Here is a 5,212-nt window from a genome sequence, read left to right as displayed (position 1 = left end):
TCAATAACGTTGCAAATGTTTGGAGTACTGAGGTGTCTCCCATAGTTCCATGTGACTCGATCAGTCCCCGAGCTGCTTTCTGTCGGATCATTCCTCACTCTGCGTGGAAGCTGAACGTAAAGCTGCTGATCCCAGAGAACATCGAGGAACTAGAGAGGGAGGATAGAGGTTGGAGAACCTTGAAAGCCTTCTTTGATTCCCCGGTTCTCTGGTGGGAAGCCATCAAGGAGAACATCAACAGGTTCTTCATGGGCAGGGGTATCCAGAAAGCAAGGCAGGAGCAGTAGGAACTGTGTAAATTCCAGAGAGAGTTGCAGCAACTTTTCCTTCTCCAGTCGAGCGGGGTGGATATCAGGGAGGAACTGCGAGAGGTGAAGAGCCGGCAAGCCCAGCACCTCGCCGCCGAATCCTCCAAGATCATCTTCCGATCAAGGGTCCAAACCGTGGAGCAGGACGAGACGTGCTCACTCTTCTTCTTCCAGAAGGTGCACAGGGGGAGCTCTGTGATCCACAACCTTATGGAAGAGGACGGCTCAGTTCCGCCCTCGCAGACCGACATATTGAGGATCTGCAGGACCTTCTCTGCCGGTCTGCACGGCGAAAAGTTCACAGACTCAACAGCCTCTCGCAGCTTCCTGACCGCTATCAGAGGTCTTAGACGACGGCATGCGAGAGAGTCTGGACCAGTCACTGACCCTGGACAAGCTGACAGGCTCCGTCCGTTCCTTTGAGTCGAGTAAAACTCCTGAAGCGACGGCTTACCGGCTGAGTTGTACTCGGTTCTGTGGAACTGGATGGGCCCAGACCTGCTGGAAGTGTACAACGCCATGCTTCTGGCCGGCTGCAAGTCAGAGTCCATGAGGAAGGGCATCATCACCCTCATCTACAATCAGAAGGGGAAAGGGAGAACATTAGGAATTGGAGGCCCAACGCCAGATCTCACCAACAGGCACCAGGACCTCGCCTGGCTGGCGGTGAGAGGGGCTCTCTCAGTCAAATCCCTCCTTCATCCCTCCTTCATCCCCAGCAGCTGTGTAACAGAGGACTCTCTGATCTACGGGCTGTTCCCGGGGACGCACACGGAGACCAACATCCGGTGCTGCTGGCAGATTATCAACTCAATGAAAGACGCTCTTTGCTCGGCCCGAAACTTGATGGTCTACAAGAACGTAGAGATGTCCTTGGGAGAATGCTGCCGACTGACACATTCTCGGCTGCAGGAGTACGTGCTGAGGGACGCACTGAAACTCGGTGCAGCCCTCGCAAGGGCCCGGTGGGGATGGAGCACTGTTTAGGGTTCTTCTCCCGCGGGAGTGGGAGGGGTCGGGAGCGGGGAGTATGCCCCTCAAATATGGTGTGGAAAGAGTAAACAACAGACAGCCACTTGGGTGGCTAAAAGTGCAAATATGGAGCCTGGAATGGAAACACCTCTGAAGGATTGAGAGTTATTGAATGGTTTATTGTGCATAATTTTATTTTTGGATAAAGTACTTTTGAAATAAAAAAATGTGCAATTAAAAAGAGACTACAAAGATCTCTGTGAAGTTTCCAGATATCTGCTATCTTGCCTCATTCACTCAATAGCCGGGGATGTATCCCATCCAGTCCTGGTGAGAGTCCCAACGCTCCCGCAGCTTGTTGTCAACGTGCACTGGAATAGCAGAGTATCCTTTCTGAAAATTCTTTACTGCATCGCTTTTTGTTTGAGGAATACTGACGTGAAATATTCATTTCGTGCTTTCCCCACTTCCTCAGGCTCCAGGCATACGTTCTCTCCTCTGCCCCTGAGTTGTTCTACTTTCCAACCTGCTCTGTGATGTCCCTCTTGTTTTTAATGTGTGTGCAAATTGCATTGGTATTTCCCCAGTCTTGCTTTGCTAAATCATTCCCACTCACCAGCATCATTCGGCACTACAGATTCTCTGTTTAATTTGCATATTGCTGTATATTTATCGAGGGCATTGTCCAATATCCACTTCCTAAACTTTCCTCAAGATTCATTTTCCTTTTTGGCTGAATTTTCAACATTACTGAACTGCTCAACTTTAAATGAATCCCACAGGTCAGATGTGAGTTTACCCAATCTCAGCAGCTCACAGTCTCCACTCTCCCCGTTTCCTGACAAACAGAGTTCTCATCAGATTGCCCTCAGATTAATAAATACCCCAAGGTTGTGTCCTTATTTGGCAATGACGGCTGTCAAAATAGTTTCCCACAGAAAATCATCAGTTGCAAGGCTCATGCCCCAGTGCAAGGTCTCTGAAATGTCTCGAATATATCTGCTTCTGACACTACCCCTAGATGCGAATGCCATTCATTTTCTGTGTATAACAAATTATCTAAAGCATTTTCCATTTTTTTAAATTCCTCTATCACCTTGAAATTATCTAAACTCGGTTTTGCCACTTCCGCTCCCAGACAAATACTCTGTCTACTCGATATTTGCCTTCCAGCATCTTATATACCTCTTTTAAGTCACCTCTCATCCTGCTTCTCTCCAAAGAGAAAACTATTCCCATCCTCAACATGTCCTCACAACACATCATTTATGAAGTTCAACTTAAATTTACTGTCAAAATTTACGTGTTCCCACATACTACCCTAAGATGCATCTTCTTGTGGTCGTTCATAGCGAATACCTGTGGTTCCATGGTGTAATGGTGAGCACTCTGGACTTTGAATCCAGCGATCCGAGTTCGAGTCTCGGTGGAACTTATTTCCTGGTTCTGCCAAGTGACGTGTCCATTTGTGAACATACTGGAATGTTCGTGAACATTTTGATCACTCCGCGTCGGGGGGGGGGAAGGTCGAAGGGCCGCTTTGCCCGAAGGTCGGCAGGTCGGGTCTCGGTGGAGGGAGGCCCCACGGAAGGACTGAGTTTGAGCTGTCGCTCTGCTTGACGCTGACAGAGGCTGTTTTCGAAATTATGAGGCATATGTGATTGGTGGTGTGGACGGTAGTTTATATTGGTCTCTTCCAGTTGTTTTTTTTTTATGTTTTTTTTTGTTACCGATCCTGCTTCCCTACAAAGAGAAAAGCTCTTGTCATACTCAATCTCTCCTCACGAAACCTGCTCTAGGAAGTGCAATGTTTAAAATAAATTTATTGTCAAAGTTCACACGTGTCACTACACGCTAGCTTGCGATTCAGTTTCTTACGATCGTTCACAGTAAATACCTGTGGTTCCATGGTGTAATGGTGAGCACTCTGGACTCTGAAAACAGCGATCCGAGTTCGAGTCTCGGTGGAACCTGTTTCTTTATTCTGTCAAGTGAGGTGCCCGTTTTGTATGTGACAATTTTGGTCACTCCCCATGGGAGGGTGCGTCGGCCAGGAGGTCGGGAGGCTGCCTCCAGCAAAGAGAAAGAGCCCAGTCTTCGTCTATGAAGGCCCCACGGCAGGACTCCGTGACTTCCTCGCTGATTTTCGAAGTTCGAAGATATGCAAGATAGTTAGTGCGGACGGTAATTTATATTGGTCTCCTTAAGGTTTTTTTTCTCTGTGTTTACGTTCTTGGCTATTTGCTACTTTCTGAGTGGGGGTGGTGTTGAAGGCTAATATTCTTGTTGGCGTTTTTTTTTTCCTGTGTTAGCCGTGTTAGATCTGTTAGATTTTTATGTGCGGGGGAGGTGTTAGGTGTTTGATGTATATTGACGCTGTTTTCTGTGTAGGAGGAACTTGGGGATTAGAGGTTTGATATTTCAGATGTTGTGTACGGGTGGGAGATCACTTACAGTTGTGCGAGGGTGGCGTTGGGATTTTGGGGTTTGCGAGTTCCAATTCTTTTTCCTTGCGTGCGAGAGGTGATGACTTTTCATTCAACGATATTGTTGCTGTTTGATTCTGTATTTCATGGTTATCTGGAGAAGACGATTTTCAGAGTTATATTGTGAGCTCATCCTTAGGGTGAGTAAAACTATCCCCTGTTTTAAAAGCCTGATCGTTGAAGCGTAATGGCTATTCCTGAACCTGGTACTATCGGACGTGAGGGCTCGCATAATTTCTTGATGGCAGCATCGAGAAACGAATATCGCCTGGATGATGGGGTCCTTGATGATGATGCTGCTTTCCTTCGGCAATGCTCCGTACAGCTGTGCTCATAGTGGGGAGGGCTTTACCTATGCTGGACTGGCTGCATCCGCAACTTTTTACGGTCCACTTCACTCAGTGGCATTGGTGTTTCCATACAGATCATGATGCAACCAGTCAGGATAATCTCTGTACATCTACACAAGTTTGTCAACGTTCGAAAAGACATTTGCACAAACTTGCGTAGAATTGGCTGTGAATGTTGGTAAGTCGTTCCGGGGTGCGAACAAATTCTGTTCCTCTAAGCCTCTACAGTACGAACCCAGTCAACATTGTGGAAACTACAGTCACACACTATCTGTTGCTTTTACAACATTCTATAACATTCCTACCTTTCTGTTCCTTTTTCTCCTGCTGAAACTTAAAAAACCTCTGCAAAGTGAAGCACACAATATCTCTAGTTTCCTCTTCGTGAAATCTCTCTTCCATCCTGAAAGAATCCCAGTTGGAGGGAGGTGATTGACCGTGGCCACGTATTGCTCTCCACTATCAGGGTTGTACAAGTTTCAGTGCTTGAAGCGCTGGGGTTGTACTAGTCTTCAACGGTGGAGTACAATGTAAGGTGGGTTCAGGTCTGTGTGCACTCACACAGCGCTAAGAATTTTATAGGTCTACGTCCCCGTACCGAAGGTCTATATATTGCAAATTACTTTGTTCTGTGTGTTTTCAGTGTTGCAAGTGGCTGGTGTACAGTGTGCGGAGTTTGGTCTGTGTTTGATCGTGTCTTCACTGTGTCATGTCTGTCTTTATCTGTACAGCAAATGGATGCTACTGGAAAACTGTGTCCCCACAGAGTTGTATTGTGGTTGCTGGGGTCTGTGTCCCTGTCATAGAGTGGAGAACAAAGTGGGGTTTATTATTGTTAAATGTAAGATATTTCCAGGAATGCTACAGTTCTCTGATTACACAGCGCAAAGCCAGTTAAGTGTCTACGTATAATAACAATCTCTGTCACTTCAGTACTGGCCAGTCACTGTGAAAGTCTTTGTATCAACGATTATCAAGGCCTGTGTCTTAATAACTTCCTGCCAACAGTTGTAGAGGTCTGTGCCCTTACAGAGCGGTGCGGGCTGTTGTAAAGATGTATCTTCTTACAGTGCGGTGCCTCGTGTTGTAAATGCGT

The 5,212-nt window shown here is 46.8% G+C and overlaps 1 non-coding gene across 1 annotated transcript; it reads left to right on the top strand.

The window, feature by feature from the left end:
• The first annotated feature begins 2,643 nt into the window (after positions 1-2,643).
• Positions 2,644-2,715, top strand: trnaq-uug (transfer RNA glutamine (anticodon UUG)). The gene has a single exon. It is a non-coding gene; the product is annotated as a tRNA-Gln (tRNA).
• Positions 2,716-5,212: the final 2,497 nt, after the last annotated feature.

Source organism: Mobula birostris, chromosome 28 (assembly GCF_030028105.1).
Source record: "Mobula birostris isolate sMobBir1 chromosome 28, sMobBir1.hap1, whole genome shotgun sequence".
NCBI classification, from domain to species: domain Eukaryota; kingdom Metazoa; phylum Chordata; class Chondrichthyes; order Myliobatiformes; family Myliobatidae; genus Mobula; species Mobula birostris.
This window is presented reverse-complemented; position numbering and strand designations above follow the sequence as displayed.